The sequence below is a fragment of the Miscanthus floridulus genome, chromosome 9, assembly GCF_019320115.1.
Source record: "Miscanthus floridulus cultivar M001 chromosome 9, ASM1932011v1, whole genome shotgun sequence".
Classification (NCBI taxonomy): domain Eukaryota; kingdom Viridiplantae; phylum Streptophyta; class Magnoliopsida; order Poales; family Poaceae; genus Miscanthus; species Miscanthus floridulus.
The window spans coordinates 47,265,681-47,286,754 of NC_089588.1; the positions used below are offsets into that span (position 1 = coordinate 47,265,681).

General features: G+C 50.5%; 1 long non-coding RNA gene across 4 annotated transcripts; it reads left to right on the forward strand.

Annotated features, from left to right (window-relative positions):
* Positions 1–250: 250 nt before the first annotated feature.
* Positions 251–19,093, forward strand: LOC136483697 (uncharacterized). Of its 4 annotated transcripts, XR_010765564.1 has the most exons (7): positions 251–433; positions 701–1,313; positions 1,486–3,913; positions 9,483–10,721; positions 10,975–11,020; positions 18,266–18,325; positions 18,744–19,093. It is a non-coding gene; the product is annotated as an uncharacterized lncRNA (long non-coding RNA). The 4 variants fall into 4 exon arrangements; XR_010765563.1 differs by having other exon boundaries at positions 9,483–11,020; XR_010765566.1 differs by having other exon boundaries at positions 1,486–3,806; positions 9,935–11,020.
* Positions 19,094–21,074: the final 1,981 nt, after the last annotated feature.

Genomic DNA, 21,074 nt, shown 5'->3' on the forward strand with positions numbered 1-21,074 from the left:
AATAAAAAAACCCGTTAACAAAACGAAGAGGCCCGCTAAGCGAACGAAGAGCCCCGCTAAAAAACGAAGAGCCCCGGATGCCAAGCCTTATACGCGCGCGTATATTTGCGCGCGCGAATGGAAGATTTACCAAGTTGTTTTGCCAAACTGTTGTAGGCTATTTTTTCTTGTTTTACTGAAATTATATGGATGCTAAATTAAAATAGCAAACACTTGGAGATGCTCTTAGGAAGGCAAATAGAACTGTTGATGCTCTAGAACCCTGTAGCGCATCGCCGCCAGAGCAATCCCCAGAGGTTTACGATTCCCGCAGCCTGATCTCGATCTCCGGCCACAGCTCCGCGCGCGCGCTTCGCGATCTCGATCCGGCGGCTCCCTCGATCGATTCCGGCAAGGCCGCTGGGGCTCCTCCCTCCTCGCGCGATGTCCGCAGGTGCTCCTCCCTCCTCGCCCGATCCCCTCTCCTCTCTAGTCGTCGCCCCTTCGGATCCCGTTGCGATGCCGAGCCCGCCTCCTCCGTCCCCACCCGTGGTGGCGGAGGATGAGGAGCGGCCATGGCCGCCGATGAAGATGAAGCTCTTTCCGTACGCCATGTACTGCGTGTTCGGCGGCATGGGCCGCATCGGGGAGAACCTCCTCTGCGCTTACGTTGGGATCCACTATCTGAACGTCATCGTCAATCTCCTCTCCTTCTACACAGACGGAGAGCAGGCCCGCCTCTGGACACTCGTCAGCCGCGTCGTGCAGTCCCTCTGCTACGCCTCCACGTGGCTCATCGCGTGCGTGTTCATCCGCTACTACATGCGCGTGGATGGCATGTACCACGTGACGATCGATCCGCCGCAGCAGCACCGGGCGCCGGCAGCGGAGCAGCTCCCACCTCCCCCTCCGGAGATGGACATGTGTTAGGTTTGGTCCGTGTGTGCGGTATGTGTTTTCTTGCTGGCCCCAGGTGCCTTCTCTAACCCATTCTTCAAGTATCTGTTTTAGTTGCTTACTTACAGGTGTTGCTGCTCTCCTTGTTCAAGGTACATGCCCTCCCCTTCCCGGCACGATCTTTGATTGTATTCAGCACCTTTAATGTCGTATTGCTTAATTATGCAGCTATATAAGTATCTGAAATCTGAAATCCTAAGTTTTCAAACAGAAAGTATCTGGATTTTAGGTTCCATATATAATATAGTTTTCTGTGGCCCATATGATTTGGTGCAGATTTCTTTGCTTGTGCTAGACAATCTGTTTTCAATTTGTGTAGGCACCACTAGAAATTGGAAGATGCTTCAGGTGCTTCTGGTTTAGCTAGCTATTAATTGGTACTATGTTCTTCATGTCTATGCTCAATCTATCTTTTATAAAACAATGAATCCACAATGTATTCATACTTCAATAGTTGCATTGTGGGAGCACTTTCAGTGGATAGAAATTTATTAGTATGTTTTCCTGTGTTTATTACTTTCTGAATTTTGTATTATTTGTGATAAACAGGCTTTGTGATGAAAGCAACAATGGGAAGGACCAGCGTGCTGAAAAGATTTTGCTTTCTCTTGCCCCACCTGCCGAAGCAAAGATAGAAGATAGATGGTGGCAAACATCAGTGAAAGCACATCACTTGATGGCCCGATCTGAACGTGACCATCACAGAGAAGTGGAGTAAAAGAGCAACCTGTTGAGTGCCATGATAACAAAAATGCCAGCGCGCTAAATCAAGACAGAACTCAAGTAGAGCTGGAAAATACTGCTAACCAAGTGGGAGAAGAACCAAGTTCGAAGTTTTTAACTGGAATAGCTATTACTTTTGTGCAGTTCGAAGTTTCTCATTTGCAATAGCTACTTTTTATTTCATAGTTTGTTCAGTATCTTTAGGAAAGATTGAATAAGATATAGTTTTTTATGTCTCTAAAAGAATTTCCAGTTGCCACTGTCTGTCCTGTAGTAGTGCTAGAAATAAATTTGTTTGAGTTCTTAATAATTTATCACTTCGTCTCTTGTTACTTGGGTTTCTTTTGTTTTCTGTGTTGTTTCTGCTGGGTTTTTGTCACTCCTGGTGACCCAAGTGTGACCCCTGTAGTATATGCACAGAAATATTACTAGTGTTGAAAAAGGTCTGAAATTTTTTTAAAAAATGATACAGAAGAAAGGTTTCTATAGTTTATTTGTTACATGCTTTTTAGTATCTGACTGTAATGTGAAAATGGGACAATAGGCAACTAGCATCTGGTACTTCCATTGCACGCTGATTGGGAAGTCTAATTGAATTGTGGTGACTGCCTGACTGGTGGTATTGGGTCTCACACAGAGGTGATATGCGACATGTGCCAATGGCTATGTGACCCTTTTCCGCAAAATGGAACAGCTAAGGATTTTATTTTCCCTTTCTGTGCACATAAAAAATGAAATGAACTGACTATTAATACAATTGTACTGTGTCACACTAATTCTGTTTTATGTTTTGGAATCAGCTAGTCACTTGATATATGCCAAAACTGCTAATCTGATAGTATTTTCTTGTTAGTGATGCTGATAGTTAATCTAACATTTTGTTTGCGTGACCTTTTGAATTATTATTTTGCAAACCTTTGAGGTCCGGGGACAAGGATAATGCCAAATATCGCCTAGTTGGTGTCATTGAGCATTGCCGCAGGACCATAACATGGGGGCACTTTGTCGCTTATGTGAGAGAAAGCAGGATTGTCAGTGAGCAGGAGACGAGCAGTAGCTCTTCCTCATGGTTTCGTGCAAATGATAAAAGCATTAGAGAAGTCTCCCTAGACAAAGTTCTCAAGTGCGAGGCTTTCCTTCTTTTCTACGAGAAGGTAGAAGCTTGAGACATGCATCATATTATGCCCAAGTAATAACACAAGCAATCAAATGGCATTGGTAAGCATGGTTTGGTTTGCTAAGGATCCATTCAGTGCACTCAGTCCATACATGTACTGCTTTTGCTGAGGCATTGCAGGGCACCTGGTTAATGGAGGCTTGTAACCAGTTGGGGAAATTGTTACCTAATCTGCTAAGTGTTTCTTCTTGCTCTTTTAGAAGGAATTAGGGCATGCTGTATTGGCTGAACAGGGTAGGAAATTGATCATAGAGTCACAGCATGGTCTGGTTTTGTTAGATGATACTCGATCTTACATGCCAGGGATTCACATTTTGTGACCACCTGCAATTTAATACAGATGTAAGGTGACAGGTGTTCATGATTTTGGTTATGGAAGCATTTCCTTGTTTTGTGAATGGTGGTTGCCAAGGATTTTTCTGTTTGATTGCCTTGGAGAATGACAGTGTAGGGTGCTCCTGGTTGATCAAGATGGCTTAATTCTGATTGCAGGCTGCTAAAGCAATCGATTTTTCACAACGCTGATTTGAAAGAAGAGCTCGATGAAAATTCAAGGGGATGTGTGTATCATGGTTAGCTGAGTGTGGATATATTTGTTTTGGTCCGTGCATGTGGTATGTGTTTGCTTGCTGGCCCCAGGTGCATTTTCTAACCCATTATTCAAGTCTCTGTTTAGTGTTTAGTGTTGTTGCTCTCCTTGCTCAAGGTACATGCCCTCCCCCTTCAGACCATATCTTTGATTCAGCATCTTTAATGTTGTAACTGCTTAATTGTTCAGCTATCTGAAATCTAAAATATTTAAGTTTTGAAACAGAAAATATCTGGATGTTAGGTTCCATATATAGTTGTCTGTGGCCCATATGGTTTGGCACAGATTTCTTTGCCTGTGCAAGACTTCTGTTTCCAATTTGTTTAGGCATCAATGGAAACTGGAAGATGCTTAAGGTGTTTCTCGTTTAGCTATTAAATGGTATGTTTTTCAAGTCTTTGTTCAATCTATCTTTTATAGAACAATGAATCCGCAATTCTCAATGTTGTGGATGATTGACTTGCTCGTTAAAGATCTTCCTGGTGTAGGTGCTATGGTGCCTAGCTCTCCCTGGGATGGAACGAAGGTTGTATGTGTGTGTGATTGCTGGACGAGGCTTGAGGACGCCTGGAAGACGGCGCGGCGGCGCCATGGCTGCTTGCGCACGCAAGTTAGGGCGAGATTACGATGAGACTCCCGGCTCCCTTGGGGAAGCCGAGAAAACAATATGTTTTCTGCTTCCCTTCTCAAAAGAGTCTTACAAGAATATTTATATCTCTTTTCTCTACTAAAAATAGAAATAACTCCCTAACAATACCAATATTTCTAATAATAGTATATAACGATAATTTGGGCCTGGAGCCCAACTCAGCGTACGCACGTAGCCTTGCGTCCTCCTGCTAGCCACCTGAGCTCCTTCGTCGCGTATAAGAGATGCCGGTCATAACATCTCTCCCGGCCTGCGAAAACAGCTCATCCTCGAGCTGGAAGTCGGGGTAGGCAATCTTGAACTCGTCGAGCCGCTCCCAGGTGGCATCGTCAACAGCCATGCCACGCCACTTGATCAAAACCTGCCAAACTCCGCGACGCTGCAGCGCTTGCAAAGCGCGGTCCGGGACTGGCAGGATGCGGCCATCCTGCGTCGGAGGAAGAACACCGGACGACGCTGGAGGATCGCCGCGATGCGGCTTCAGCAGGCTGACGTGGAAGACATCATGCAAGCGCGCGCCGGCGGGTAGCTGAAGACGATAAGCGACACGACCGATGCGTTCCAACACGCGGAACGGACCAGCCCATCGTGGCCCGAGCTTGTACTTGGCACGGGGGTCCAGAGACTGCGCCGTGCGGTGAAGAAGGCGCAGCCAGACCCACGCGCCGACGTCGAACTCCACCTCCCTGTGGTTGGCGTCGTAATACTTCTTTGCAAGCTGCTGGGCTTGAATAAGGCGTTGGCGAACCTCAGCCAGCATCTCGTCACGACTGCGAAGAAGAGCATCCGCAGCCTCGGTACGTGCAGCCCCCGGTCGATAAGGCAGGATGGCCGGCGGGGGGCGCCCGTACACCACCTCAAAGGGCGTCGCGCGGAGAGCAGTATGGAAGGAAGTATTATAGCAATACTCCGCCCACGAGAGCCAATCCACCCAAGCGCGAGGCCGATCACCTGTAACACAGCGCAAATACATTGCGATTACCTTGTTCACCACCTCCGATTGCCCATCCGTCTGGGGATGAAACGCCGTGCTCATACGCAGAGTCACGCCCGCCATCTTGAATAAGTCACGCCACACATGGCCGGTGAACACGGGGTCCCGATCGCTCACGATGGAGGTCGGAAACCCGTGAAGCCGGACGATGCCGTCGAAGAAGGCGCGGGCGACAGATGCCGCGGTGTAGGGGTGGCCGAGCGCGATGAAGTGTGCGTACTTCGAGAAGCGGTCGACGACGGTGAGGATGACCGACTTGCCGCCGACCTTAGGCAGCCCTTCAATGAAATCCATGGAGATATCCGCCCATACCTGGGACGGTACCTCCAGCGGCTGGAGCAAACCAGCGGGCTGCAGGGATTCGGTCTTGTTGCGTTGGCAAGTAGTGCAAGCACGCACCCAATCTTGGACCATCACCTGGAATATAAAAGTCCAAGCGAAGGCGGTGCAGTGTCTTCTGGACCCCTTCATGGCCGGCACCATGGGCGAGCTGAACGGCCTGGTGCCGGAGATCACCAGAGTCAGGCACAAATATACGTGTGCCATGCAGCAAGAGGCCACCGTCCACGTGCCAGGGAGTGCCTAGCTCACTGGCTTGCAGGCGCTCCAGCAGCAGTACAGCGTCCGGAGCAGCGGCTGTAGCACGGCGCACGTCGTCGAGGTAAGCGAAGGATGGCCCGGAGAGGGCCGCAGCTGCTGGTAGGTTGCCGTCATCCCCGAGGGCGGTCTCGGCATCACGGCGGGACAGCGCGTCCACGACCGTGTTGAGGCGCCCCGGCCGATATTCCACGGCGAAGTCGAAGCCGAACAACTTGCTGACCCACTGATGTTGCGGCACCGTCGACAGGCGCTGGTCCAGCAAGTACTTGAGACTGAAGTGGTCCGTGCGTACGAGGAAGTGGCGCCCCCACAAATAAGGCCGCCAATGCCGCACAGCCTGCACCAGCCCAATAAGCTCGCGCTCATAAGCAGCAAGCTTGAGGTGGCGAGCGGCGAACGGATGGCTGAAGAAGGTGAGGAGCCCGGCGCCCTGATGTAGGACGGCGCCGAACCCCGCACCCGAGGCGTCACTGTCCACCGTGAAGAGCCTGTCGAAGTCGGGCATCTGCAGGACTGGCCCCGTAGTGAGGGCGCCCTTGAGCGCCTGGAAGGCCGCGGCGGCCTCGTCGTCCCAGGCAAACGCGTCTCGCCGCAAGAGACGCGTTAGGGGCGCCGCGATGATCCCGAAGTTCCGGATGAATTTCCGGTAGTAGCCGGCGAGGCCCAAGAAACCCCGCAGCGCCCGAGCAGACCGCGGCACGGGCCAAGAGGCAACCGCCGCGATCTTGTCGGCATCCATGGCGACGCCTGCTGCAGAGATGACATGGCCCAGGTAGGCCACGGAGGAGGCCCCAAACGAACACTTGGAACGTTTGAGGTGCAGGCGGTGGGCGCGAAGAGCGTTGAGGACGACGATGATGTGCTGCAGGTGTTCCGCCCAGGAGAAACTATAGATCAGGATATCATCAAAAAACACCAGCATGAACCTGCGGAGATATGGGCAGAGGACGTCGTTCATCAGTGCCTGGAACGTGGCCGGGGCATTGGAGAGGCCAAAAGGCATCACCAAGAACTCGTAGTGCCCCTGATGCGTGCGGAAGGCCGTCTTGCTGATGTCGTCTGGGTGCATCCGCACCTGGTGGTAGCCGGAACGTAAGTCCAGCTTGGTGAAGTAGTGGGCGCCGTGGAGCTCGTCGAGGAGCTCCTCCACCACCGGGATGGGGAACTTGTCCTTGGAGGTCTTCGCGTTGAGGGCACGATAGTCGATGCAGAACCTCCAGGAGTTGTCCGCCTTGCGAACAAGGAGAACCGGGGCAGAGAACGGAGATGTGCTGGGACGAATGATCCCCTGGTCCAGCATAGGGGCGCATTGCCGCTCCAACTCGTCCTTCTGGAGCTGCGGGTAGCGGTAGGGGCGGACGGCAACTGGAGCGGTGCCCGGAAGGAGGTGAATCCGGTGGTCGTAGCGGCGCGCCGGTGGCAGGCCGCGCGGCTCGTCGAAGACCGAGCCGAACTGGAGCAATAGCCGATCCAAGAGGGGCTGGTCGGAAGAGGCGCAGACCGCCCGAACCTTGGGCTCCCTGGTGTCGTCGCAGGGGGAGCCCAGGCCCTTCCACAGGATGTGGCGTCCGGCTCGCGTGAAGGCCACGGAGAGGTTCGCGCAGTCCCACAGAACAGGGCCGAGGGTCTTCAGGAATTCGAACCCCAGGATGAGGTTGAACTCACCGAGACTGATGCCGAAGCAGCTGATGGAGAACTCCTCGGTGCCGATGGTCAGGGCGACGTCACTGGCTAGGCTGTGGCAAGGCACGCGGTCGCCGTTGGCCACGAGCACTCGTAGCGATGGATGCGGAACGGAGGGCAGCTGTAGACGACTGAAGAGGTCGGCGTTGAGGAAGTTAGTCGTCGAGCCGGAGTCGAGGAGAGCCACCAGACGGTGGCCACGCACTGTCGCGTGCAGCAGCATGGTGTGCCCCTGCGGACGGCGCGTTGTTCGTGGGCTCGAGGACAGGGGCGACGGCGGGCTCCTCCCGTAACACCGCCGCCGCGGCGACCTCGACCGGAATCTCGGCGTCGACGTAGTCGTCGTTCTCCAAGTAGAACAAGCGCTGACAAACATGTCCGCGGACATACGGCTCGTCGCAGTTGAAGCAGAGGCCCTGGCGACGCCGTTCCTGTTGCTCAGCCGGTGACAGCCGGCGGAACCGCGGCTGCCCTGGATGTGTAGGCGCGGCCGGTTGCTGGCCCTGCTGACCAGCCCCCGCAGATGGAGCTGCCCCAGGTCTGGGCGGTGTATGGAGCCCAGGGCGCGCCGGAGGACGAAGGCCGCGTTGCTGCTGCGGTTGTTGCGCAGGCAGGAAGGCAGCCGCGCGACGCTCGTAAGCCCGCGCGTAGTACATGGCGGACTGCAAGTCTTGCGGATGGTGCAGCTCCACATCCACCTTGATGTGCTCCGGCAGGCCGCCGACGTAGAGTTGTGCCTTCTGACGAGCATTGAGGTCGCGCTCATGGCAGAGGACGGCGTTGTAACGCTCCGAATAATCTTGGACAGTGGAGGTGAAGGGCAGCCGAGCCAGCTCCGCCAAACGAGTACCCTGCGTGGGCGGACCAAAACGCAGCTGGCACAGCGCGCGGAAACGCTCCCAGGCGGGCATGCCTTCATCTTGCTCGAGCGCGTAATACCATGTTTGGGCAGCGCCACGAAGATGGTACGATGCCAACCATGTGCGAGCTGAAGCCAAGGTGCGCTGCCCGCGGAAAAATTGCTCGCACTGGTTAAGCCAATTGAGGGGATCCACGCTGCCGTCGTAGGTAGCAAACTCGAGCTTGTAGAATTTCGGCGGGTCGAGAACGCCGCTGAACGCTGCTTCCGCATGGGGCAGGGCACCCGGGGGGCTGCCGCCTCTGAGGACCACCGACGCGGTCGCGGCAGGAGCGCCACCGTAGAGGAGCGTCCCGTCCGTGCCGCCGTAGAACGTCCCCGAGGTGGGAACTGAGGGAGCGATGGAGGCGGTCGCTGCGGACGGTGTAGGCGAGGTGGCCGTTGTGTAGATGGGCGCGGCCACCGCCCCTGCCATCGCCCAGGTCGGGACGGGGGACGGTGAGGACGGCCACTGAAGAAGATGGAGGGGTACCCCCGTCCCGCTCTGCGGCATGCCATAGGGGAAACGCGCCTGCTGCGACGCAGAGGGTATAGCCGGCGGTGGTGGTGGAGGAGGAGGCACCGGTTGCGATGGGGGCGGTGGCGGAAGGAGACCCGCCAAGGCCGACTGCATGGCGGCCATGTTGCGGCTGATCTGATCAACCACCCCGGCCAGGGACTCCAAGGTCAGAGGTCCCCTGGTGGAGGCGTCCGAGATCTCGGAGGACGCTGCGGCCAACGGCGCGGAGAACAGCGGCGCAGAGGCCACCGGCGGCGAAGTAGCGGCGCTCGGCGGGGCAGTGGTCATCGTGCCTGAGTCTGATACCAAGCTGCTATGGTGCCTAGCTCTCCCTGGGATGGAACGAAGGTTGTATGTGTGTGTGATTGCTGGACGAGGCTTGAGGACGCCTGGAAGACGGCGCGGCGGCGCCGTGGCTGCTTGCGCACGCAAGTTAGGGCGAGATTACGATGAGACTCCCGGCTCCCTTGGGGAAGCCGAGAAAACAATATGTTTTCTGCTTCCCTTCTCAAAAGAGTCTTACAAGAATATTTATATCTCTTTTCTCTACTAAAAATAGAAATAACTCCCTAACAATACCAATATTTCTAATAATAGTATATAACGATAATTTGGGCCTGGAGCCCAACTCAGCGTACGCACGTAGCCTTGCGTCCTCCTGCTGCCACCTGAGCTCCTTCGTCGCGTATAAGAGATGCCGGTCATAACAGTAGGTTATCCTCTCCTCGATGCTAGAATCTGGGAGCATTTTGATGTTGCTGCTCCCTGCGTAGTATTTCTGTCAGTGTTTATAGCGTGGATTGTTCTGTTTACAATTCTACTAGTGTATGTTGCTTTCTTAGTTTCTTTTGTTAGTACAGTCGTCGATTGGGTGCATTGCGCAATAGTTTCACTGTGTTTGACCATTTCTTGATTTTACAGCATGTAAATTCTTTTGTCACATGACCCATCTTTTAGCTGTGAAATTAAATGCGAATGTATTTCATATATTTAACAACCTGACTTGATTACAAAAGATCATGAGTCCATGTTGCATCAGCACTAAGCATCTGAACATTGTTAGAAGTGCAATCCTTTTCTAGAAATTATTTCACCCGAGAAGGATGCATTTACTTGGACCTGTCAACATATATATGATATCTAACGTCATAATGTTCAAGTGCAGGTTATGTTCAACAAGGATGAATGACGCGGTTCAGGCAAGTCTTCACCGACTACAAGTGGAAGATAGATGCTCAATCATATATGTTGTGCACATAGCATTGATGAAATACAGAGGCAAGATTGTTTGCTAAGACAGCCTGAATCCTATGATGCAGATTCATGGCATCAGATGCCAAACATTGTACTACAGGGCATAGGCATGCATATTCCATCACTATTATTTGAACCACTTGATAGTTTTATCAGGCTGCAAAAGCCTCAGCTTGGAATGGTAGTATGTATGCATATACGTGGCTCAATGGGCTTGCAGTACCATGTACATGGGAGCTACAGTTGTGCATGGACTGAGTGTTGTGTAATCTAGAAGTACATGGGAACTACAGCGTTTTATTTTGAATGTGCTTATCGAATTCAGAGACCATTCAGCCAGCAGAAGCATTACAATTCAGTATGTACAGATTGTGTGTAGCCTACCTCTGAAAAACAGTTTGTGTCTGTCAGTGTGTCACAACTCACAAGTTAAGCTTGATCTGTTTTGTCTGTTGGTGTGTCAGACTGAGCTTCCTGTGTGTTGTGTACTGCTCAATAGAGTGTCAGTGTGACGCAAATTCGAATTGATGCCTTATACATCTATCGCTGTTACAGCTAATTCCTGATTTTTGAGAAGGGTGACCAATTTATTATGACTTTCCCAGCTACATTTCATAAAAATGACAGTATGAAACAAGGGACTTCAGCTTCCATGAAGTAAACTATCATATGGCTGAGTATCTTGCAATGGTATATTGGTATGCTCTGTATGCACATCCATTTTACTTGCTGCTCTAAATGTGCTATCCAAACATGGCAGGCACTATTTTTTACAGTTAATTTTGCCTACAATGAAAAATATTATATGCTGCTTTTTGTAAGGGCTGATGATAGTTAGTGCTCGATGATGCCTAGCCATATTTAAACAAAATTTGAACCTCCTCTCCTTTGATGTTGATTTCCAACCTATACCTGCTTACTGGACTTGACATGTTTTCCTTTCATGAATAGGCAACAGCTGCTGGTACATATAACAATGATGGTTCTACTCTTTAAGGTCAGATTTATCCCTAACCCCTGTCCCCTTTCGATTTATACTGTATACACAGACAACAACATTATATTGTTTAGATTATTGTCGGCATGATGTCTCTAGATTTCACACATTAGTTCCATCACTCTACACAGATATGGATCGTAGTCTAAAAAAAAGGAGACCCAACTGGTATAAATCCCATGTAACGTAGATTCATTTGTTAAATTAGGTCTGCATATACAGACAACAACATTATATTATTGGCGTGATATCTCCAGATTTCACACATTAGTTCCATCACTGTCCAAAGATATGGATTATAGTCTACAAAAAAAAGGAGAGCCGACTAACATGCTTGCCTACTGGAACTATTTTTCCATACAGATCTTCAGTGAAACTAAACTGGACTGTGCCTCCCAAATTTCATTATTTTACTAAAATACATATTCGTCAGGCTTCGATTTCTTCCTCTGCCCAGCACCGGTGCCTCATTCATGGCCATGTACACCAGGTGTTTTATATTTTCCCTCTCAGACCAGAACTGGTTACTGACCAAAAATAATGCCAGTGTCTTTGTATGCACTTTGAGATTATGGATGATTAGTGACCTAAAACCATACCAGGGTCTTTGGATTGTCATCTACCGATAACAGCACATGTGACAATGTATGCAACTGATGACAAGAAATTTTAACCAACAAGTTCATATTGCCTGCTGCTGTTCTGCACATGCCAAATCATAATAGGGACCATGCCCTCTTAAAATGCTGAGTGTTAATACAGGCTAACCGGTTTTCTCATCAACCAGTTCATATTACCTGGTGCTGTGCTGCACGCACATGCCAAATCAGAGGGACCATGAATTCTAATGGCTCAAATAGCTTTCACATTCTTCTCTGTAGTCTGTACTATATAATCATGCTATCTTATATTGTCCACCACTTTCCATGGCTGCACCTGTTGTTTCAGACTGGTTTGCAAGATGACAGCCATATTATAGAGATGTTTAAAAATATTAATTATCCATGGACTTTGCAAGTATTGTCCTATTTGCATAGATAAGGCTTTCCTCAACTGATTTTGTCATTGTATTTGCTATACTCTATCCCACTAATATACACAATTCTGTTATGTAATTACTCATAGGCTAACAAAATACTATCTCATTGTATTGCCTATTGTTGCTGTGATTTTATTTTTAGAAGTGATTTTACCTTTTTGGGCAGATGTCGTCTTCTACAAGTTGTTTGGTTCTTGTATCAGTGAGGGATTAGGAGAACAATATGTGAGCACCTCAGAGTGCTATTTGTGTTTAGACTGTTGGCCCACAGGATCACCGGCTCAGGTGAGTGAACCACTCACCAGTCTTGCCGAGCACCCGCTAGTATTGCCGAGCACCCACTATCCATGCCGACCACGAACAGGCGTTGTCCGTCCCCACACACTATGGCTAGAGCTAGAAGAAGAAGGGAGAACAGAGCATGCACACACAGTACAAGACACCAGCGTTGGTCGAAGCCCTGTCTGAGAGATGACAAATCTGAACCCTCTTTACTGAGTTGCCGTGGTAATCTATTTATACAACTCTATCCATCTAGTCCCAGTACAGCTGCCCTGTTGCAACAGCGACTAGATAACATACAGGACTGACTCTGCGCCGGCCACTGCATATGCCTACAGTGCTGCAGGTGAGCAGTTCGGCACCTGCACCTGCAGCGACTACAGTATCACAGCAGAGAGCCTTTTCGGCGCCGTCTTTCCCTTGTGTTCACACAAGGTAGCAGTAGATTATCTAACAATCTTTCCCTAATCCTACTGCTAACCCTTGTACCCCCTCCTGCCGATCATCTCCTTCAGCTCCGTGAGTCGAAGACGTCCGAGCGGCTTGATGAGGACGTCCGTGAGTTGCCGACCAGTTTCGACGAACTCGATGACGATCTGCCCTCCATCGACACAGTCCCTGAGGAAGTGGAACTTCACATCGATGTGTTTACTTCGGTCGTGCAGAACCAGATTCTTCGCGAGGGCGATGGTGGGCTGGTTGTCCACCATCAGTGCTAATGGGTGAGCTTCCACACCGGTCAGCTCGCCCAGCAGCCGGCGTTGCCACACAACTTGGCACACCGCTGTGGCCGCCGCTACGTACTCTGCCTCGCACGTAGATAGCGCCACCACCTTCTGCTTTAGCGACAGCCATGAAATTGGGGCCAATCCGAGGAAGATGAGCATACCAGAGGTGCTCCGTCGCCCATCGATGTCCCCCGCCAGGTCTGCGTCGCTGAACACAATGAGCTGCAGCCTACTCTCGCCGATCTTCGGGAAGATGATCCCATGATCTACCGTCCCCTTGATGTAGCGCAGTAGCCGTTTCACCGCAGCCCAATGATCCTCTCTGGGATCCTCTATGAAGCGACTGATGTAGCCCATGGCGAACGCAATGTCCGGCCTCGTGTGGACTAGGTAGTGCAGACTGCCGACGATGCTCCGGTAGAGTGTCACATCCACCTTCGCTGTGGTACTGGCCTTCGTCAGCTTCAGCCGCTCCTCCATCGGAGTCACGCATGGCTTGCACTTAGCCATGCCGCTCCTCTCCAACAGCTTGGAGGCATACGTGCTCTGACCGAGCGTGAGTTCCTCCTTCCCTTGTCTCACCTCGATGCTGAGGTAGTAGGAGAGTGCGCCGAGATCGCTCATTCGAAAACGAGCCGTCATCTCGCGTTTGAAGCTGTTGATGTCCTCCGTGCGCGCGCCGGTGACGATCAAGTCATTCACATATACGCCGACGACGAGCTCCTCCTTCCCTTGTTGCCGCGTGTAGAGCGTGTGCTCGGTTGCGCACCGTTGAAACCGAAGCTCACCCAGCCTGGCGTCAAGCTTGGCGTTCAATGCTCGTGGGGCCTGCCGCAGCCCGTAGAGCGCCTTGCGCAGTCGGAGCACCCTGTGCTCCTCTCCCTTGACGGTGAAACCTGGAGGTTGCCTGATGAAGACCGTCTCCGCCAGCTCGCCGTTGACGAAGGACGATTTAACGTCCAAATGATGGACGCGCCAGTCCTTTGCTGCTGCCAAAGCTAGTAGCAAACGGACCGACTCCATGCGCGCTACTGGCACAAAGGCCTCCTCGAAGTCTATGCCCTCGCACTGAACAAAGCATCGGACGACGAGGCGTGCCTTGTGCTTGATAATGGTGCCGAGCGCGTCCCGCTTGACCTTGTATACCCACTTCAGGCTGATCGGACGGCATCCTGGAGGTGGATCGACGAGCTGCCAAGTCTCGTTTTCCTCGATCACCTTCATCTCCTCCAGCATCGCTCGTCGCCAGTTTCTATCGTGTTTGGCCAGCACGAACGTGGGTGGTTCCTCAGCACTGACGAGTAGCAGCTCTGCGTCATTGAGCAGCTTACCCGCCAAGCCTGAGGAACCTGTGCCGCCGACAATGTCGTCCAGCCTGCGGAACCGCACCTCCTCACCTTCGTGGAAGGCATCCACGAACTCAGTGATGTCACTTGGAGGTGAGGCGAACTCGATCGACATCGATGGAGTTTCCTGTTCTGCTGGAGTGCTTGACACAACACCTACAGTGCTCGGCACCTCAGGTTCACTGCTTGGCACTACTTTTGGACTTCTCGTCATAACTCCTGCAGTGTTCGGCCACACTGTAGGAGTGCCCTGCCTCAGTCTTGGAGTGGTCGACACCATTGTAAGACGTCTTGGCTCCGCCACAGGAGTGCTCAGCACCCTTCCTAGAGTGGTCGCCACCACTGCAGAACCTCCCGGCACCACTCCTGGCGTGCTCGGCATCCCTCCCGAAGTGCTTGGCACTATCCTAGGAGTGCTCGGCTCTACCGCCGGAGTGCTCAGCACCTCTTCCCCAACATCTCCACCACCGTGGATGACCAGGTGCTCGTCGACGAAGGTGTTGGTAAAGCTGCCAGCTTCTCCCGTGCTCGGACTGCTCTAGTCCCAAGCCGCCTCCTCATCGAACACAACGTCGCGTGAGACAAGCACCATGTCTCCGCGTGGGTCGTAGAGCCGGTATGCCTTGGTACCCTCCGCGTAGCCTAGGAACACCATGGGTGTGCTCCTGTCCTCCAGCTTGGTGAGGTTCGGCTTTGTCTTCCTGACGTGGCCGATGCAGCCGAATGTCCGGAGAAAGGACACGCTCGGCTTGCGCCCATACCAAGCTTCGAACGGCGTCTTGCCCATCAGGGCTTTGGTTGGAGATCGGTTGAGGATGAACACCGCCGTGGTCACTGCCTCACCCCAAAGCCTTGCCGGCATGCCTTTGGCCTTCATCATGGATCGGGCCATGCCTACCACCGTCTGGTTCCGCCTCTCCACCATGCCATTCTGTTGTGGCGAGTACGGCGCGGTGTGGTGTTGCCCCACACCCTGATCCGCGCAGTACGCAGCGAACTCCACCGAAGTGAATTCGTCGCCGCGATCAGTCCTCAGCACGCGGAGCTTCTTGCCGCTCTCGGCCTCCGCGCGCATCTTGAACTTCTTGATCGCCGCCGCCGCTTCGTCCTTGCTTGTCACGAGTTGCAGCCACATGTAGCGACTGCAATCATCCACGAGCAGGAGGAAGTACCGTCGACCACCGTTTGTAGCAGGCGTGATCGACCCACAGAGGTCGCCGTGGACGAGCTTGAGAGCGTCTTTCGCGCGATACTTGGCCGCATTTGGGAAAGGTAGCCTCCTCTGCTTCCCGGCCAGGCAGCTGTCATATAGCTCGTCTCCGTGCTTGATGTGGGGTAGCCCTCGGACCATCTTCTCCAGCCGACCAAACGCGTCAAAGCTAAGATGTCCGAACCGGGCATGCCACATCCACGGTTCCTCAGAGTGCCTTGCCGCCAGGCACACCGGCTGCTCTACCTTCAGGTCGAGCAGGTACAACCGGCTCAGGGACCTCTTCACCTTGGCAAGAAGTCGCTGCTCCTGGTCCCTGATCCTAAGGACTCCGTCCTTGATTAGTACCTCGCTACCGTGCTCATCCAGCTGACCAATGCTGATGATGCTGGAACACAGCTGCGGGATGTAATATACATCCGTTAGCGCGTGGTGCTCCCCGTTCTGGCACCCGAAGATGATGGTGCCACGCTCTTGGATAGCCACCCTTGAGCCGTCACCAAACTTTACCGTACCGGTAACATCGTCGTCGAGCTCGGAGAAGGATTCCTTGGAGCCCGTCATGTGGTTACTAGCACCAGAGTCCAGATACCACCGCTGCTCCTGGTCGGCGCCCACACGTCCGAGGTGGACTTGAGCGCGTGGTTCGTCGAGGTTGACGGTCTTCAGGGCCTTCCTAGGTCCTGCCACCGTCGTCGCCTCTTCCCTCTCCTCGGCCTCAACGTCATGCAGTGCAAAGAATATCGCCATCAGGATAGTAGCCTCATCCTCATCATCAGCTTGCGCCAAGTGAGCCTGAGCCTTCTTCTCCTACTTGCGGTTTGGGCACTCCCGTGCCCAATGGCCCATCTTCCCGCAACGCCAGCAGGCGTTGGGGTCGACCTGCTTTTTCTCCGAAGAAGCCTTGCCGCGGCGCTTGCCATCGCCACCGCGGTTTGAGGAGGCTGCCTTCCTGGAGTTCCTCGGAGCAACCCACTCTTCCATCAGCAGGAGTTTCCTGCTGTCCTTCGTTGCTGTCACCTGCTCTGGGCGCTCGTCCACCACCCGCAGATGGCCTGTCACATCCTCAATGGTGAGGGTGAACAAGTCTAGCATCGTCTCTATGGAGAGAGCGATCTGGATATACTTTGCCGGCACGGAGTGGAGGTACTTGGAGACCGCCTCCTCTTTGTTGATAGTGACGCCGTGGCTCTTCAGCTTGCTAATGAGCGTCTACAGGTGGAGGGAGAAGTCCTCCACCGTTTCACCATCCTTGAACTTGAGGTTGGCGTACTCCTGCTTTAAAAGCTAGGCCTTTGCCTTCTTTGCACGGTCGGAACCGACGCGCATCGCCGCAATAGCCTCCCACACCTCCTTAGCCGAGCTCTTCGCCCCCAACGGCTCCCTGTACTCCGCTGGTACAGCAGCGAGGATAGTCTCCAACGCTGACATGTCATCCTCCTCATTGTCGGTGTCCTTGTCAACAGCATTCCAGAACCATCGGGCTCTGAGCTTGACCTTCATGGTCACCGACCACTCTCCATAGTTGGTGCGAGTCAGCGTCGGCCAACTGGTGCCGCTGACCTCCCGCACCGTGCGAACAACGACCTCCGGTCGTGGCTGGGCAGCCACAGCAGTGCCACTGTTGTCGCCCATCTCCAAACCGCCCGTCATCGCCAGCGGTTAGTCTGGCGACGGCGCTTATACGACTCTGATACCACTTGTTGGCCCACAAGATCACCGACTCAGGTGAGTGAACCACTCACCAGTGTTGCCGAGCACCCGCTAGTGTTGCCGAGCACCCACTAGCCGTGCCGACCATGAACAGGCATTGTCCGCCCCCACACGCTATGGCTAGAGCTAGAAGAAGGGAGAACAGAGCATGAACACAAAGACACCAGCGTTGATCGAAGCCCTGTCTGAGAGATGGTAAATCTGAACTCTCTTTACTGAGTTGCCGTGGTAGTCTATTTATACAACTCTATTCATCTAGTCCACTACAGCTGCCCTGCTGCAACAGTGACTAGATAACATACAGGGCTGACTCTGCGCCGGCCACTGCATGTGCCTACAGTGCTGCAGGTGAGCAGTTCGGCGCCTGCACCTGCAACGACTACAATATCACAGCAGGGGGCCTTTTCGGCGCCGCCTTCCCCTTGCTGTGTTCACACAAGGTAGCAGTAGATTATCTAACATAGACATCAGGCTGGTTTGGGTTCTCAAATGTTTACAGACAACTTACAGTTTGCATGTAGCTGGTAACTGTTTAAGTCAACGTGTAATGATCTCCAAAAGGTTGTAGTGTGTGGACAAAAATGAATTTTTAGTTGGATTGGCATATACCACACCATAACAAATCAGATATGAGTTTAGTTTCACATATCCCAGCTCAATTCTCATATTCCAGTTTGACCCTATATTTCATACTCGGGTTTCCTTCTATTTTAATTCCAAAATCATGTTCTTCCATTAATTGGTTTTTGTGATGCATTGCAAAATTACATTTGAATAAATACGCTAAACATTCCTAAAAGGCAACCAGTGCATGAAATACTCTTTTTCTTTTGCTGCCAGGTATATGAGACTGTCTAAAATTGGAAGGACAAATTTTTTTCCCATATCTTATATTTGTAATATTGTCGTTAACTTGATTCCATGTAGCAAAGCAAATACTAGCGCCCAAGCAATACTCAGATGCAGGCAATGCAAGCCGCCAAAAGGGTATTTTTTTTTTCTTTTGATCCATTTACTATAAATGAATTTTTGTGCTGTCTTCATGTACATGAAGATATGATCCCTTTCTGTTCATGATACAAATCCACTTCTAATTCTTTGTATTTTCCAGATTTAACTATGCTGAAAATAGTCCGAGCTTAGATTCAGTTACACCAATTTATCTAGGCACAAATATGGAAACATGTTGACTACACCTAAATGATACTGTGTAGTTCAGTTAATAATTTGATTTGCTATGTCTCAAACAGGTAGAATGTAAGGAAATCTATAATCATTGAATATCACTTCTGGTTATGGTGGCTGATTTATATATGTTGTCCTTTTAGGAAAGCATGATCATCCCTTCAACGAGCGTGACTGACAGATTGCTCTTGTATTTTCTTTTGTTTCTTTTCTGCTGCAGAGTATAAAAAGAAGAAGACCTGACATATCAATTTTCTCATATGCTTACACATCAAACAAAACAAATAGCCATGCAGGTCAGATTGTCTCTGTGTCGACTCCGAATGGATTTTTTGTAGCTGTGTTCGTGATACATGAAGATATGATCTCGTTCTGTTCACGATACAAATCCATTTCTAATTCTTTCTATTTCCCAGACTTCACTATGGGAAAAGTCCGAGCTTAGATTCTCGGCTCTTTGCAACGTTAAACACCATATGTACTATACATATTCTGGGCATTATCAACTTCCTTTATTAATCATATATTGCAGTCTATATATCCAGCACATCTTTGTGATCAAAATCTTTCATGTACCCACCTACGCACACATAGGTTATCTACTTATGTGTCAGACTGTAATATATAAATCCTAAATATATATCTATGTACATTCTTATTCACAGCACTTCCTCCATGTTAAAAAATTCCACTGTAACTGCATGTGCGCGCAATGGCGCGCGCCATACACTAGTTGGTATTATAGGCCTCTCAAAAAATAGTTTTCGCCTGATAGCAAAAGTTGTCATGAAAACCATGGTTTCAGGATGATGGCACTGCACCAGTTGATGAATCCATTTGATTTAGGTCATAATTTGTTTTCAGAGTTGTCTCTTCGGAGACATCCGATAATTTGTTTTCAGAGTTTGAATGATAACTAGTTTTTTAAGTTCCTGTAGTTAGTGGTTTGTTTGCAGGTTGTAATTTATATCGTATTTAAACATTCATTAGTGTGTCATTGTGTTCTTGTAGCTAGTCTGAGATGCTTAGTGGCCTTTTTCAACCAGACTGAAAAAAAATCTAGTGACCTAGGTCACTTGTTCTTTCAGGGCTTCTAATATAGTATAAATCACATGGAGATATCACGTGTTCAGGCAATCAATCATTGTTGCAAAGATTTGGAGTACATGTGACATGCGAGAAGCACCAAATTCTTTGAATTTGATGTCTCGTGGCACTACAATGCTTTATGTAGGAATTTTCAGCTTCTTGCCTTGCCTGCCAGAAACTGGCCGTTGATTCAATACCCACTCATCCATCATATCAACTCGAGAGAAAGAAGACATCTCTATAATCTAACAGGATTGATTGTCCTCAGGACTTGTATATATTTCACCTTCAAATGTAACATGATCTAGTAACCACGCAGATAGATGCTAGTGAACTTATCAAGAACTAATCAAGCATCAATTAACTGACAGAGCTAAAAGCATCAGAATTGCATCAACAACTCTTCCGTTCAACCGTTGCTTTGTGTTGCAAGGGAGAAGCTATAAAGCACGACACAGGTACATTAGTTCTTGAGTAAAATTCAACCGTGGTCCTCAAAGTTGTTTGCAGGTGTTATTTAGATTCCCAAACTCACAAAATAATTTTTGGCTCCCTTATGTTGTAACGTGTCTCAACTAGCTCCAAACAGGCATTTACCCAATCCACTATCGTACGTGGCATGGATCTGACAGATAGGCCCACATGTCAACGATAAGGCTCCATCTTAAAAAAATCATATTTTTTTTTCACACGACCTCAAATGAAGATCATTTTAAAAAAAATTATAGCTTCCAATGAGATCTACAACTTTTTAGTTTTCAGTTTTTCAGTTGAGACCATTAAGATGCTAAAAACATAATATAAAGTTTCAGCAACATATTAATCGGATACTAGGGCTTGTCGCTTTAGAAAAAATATCTCTTGCTTGTAGAGTGTCAGATAAAGATACTTTGTATATGAAAATTATAGCTCTCAATGAGATCTATAAATTTCTAGTTTTGAGTTTTGTCATTTATGATCATTAAGATGCTTAAAAAATAATATAAAGTTTCAACACCACAGTAGTCGCATACCAGTCACCTTAGAAAAATCAAGTCTTTGTTGAATGGTGTCGGATAAAGATACTTTGTATATGAAAGTTGTAGCACTCGATGAGATCTACAACATTGACTTGGTTTAAAGAAACCCTAATACTTTGATGAGGACGTCCACCCGGGCGTGTCAGTTTGGACGCCCCGTTCCCCGGCCTTCACAGCGCGGGTCCAACACGCATCCAACAAATAACGGGCCTGCTCCTCAAGAAATCCCCACTTTCTCTAATAAAAAAACTGAAACCCCCAATCCCCACTCGCTTCGCTTCGCGTCGCGGCTTCACCTCGCCTCCTCTCTGCCTCGCCGCTGCATGTCACGCAACACCCCCATCCCTCGCCGCGTCTGTCGCCGCGCCATACTCCATTGCTCCCCCGCTGACCACCGTCCATGCTCCACCTCGCTGCGCCCCTTCCCGCGCAATGAGGTTCCC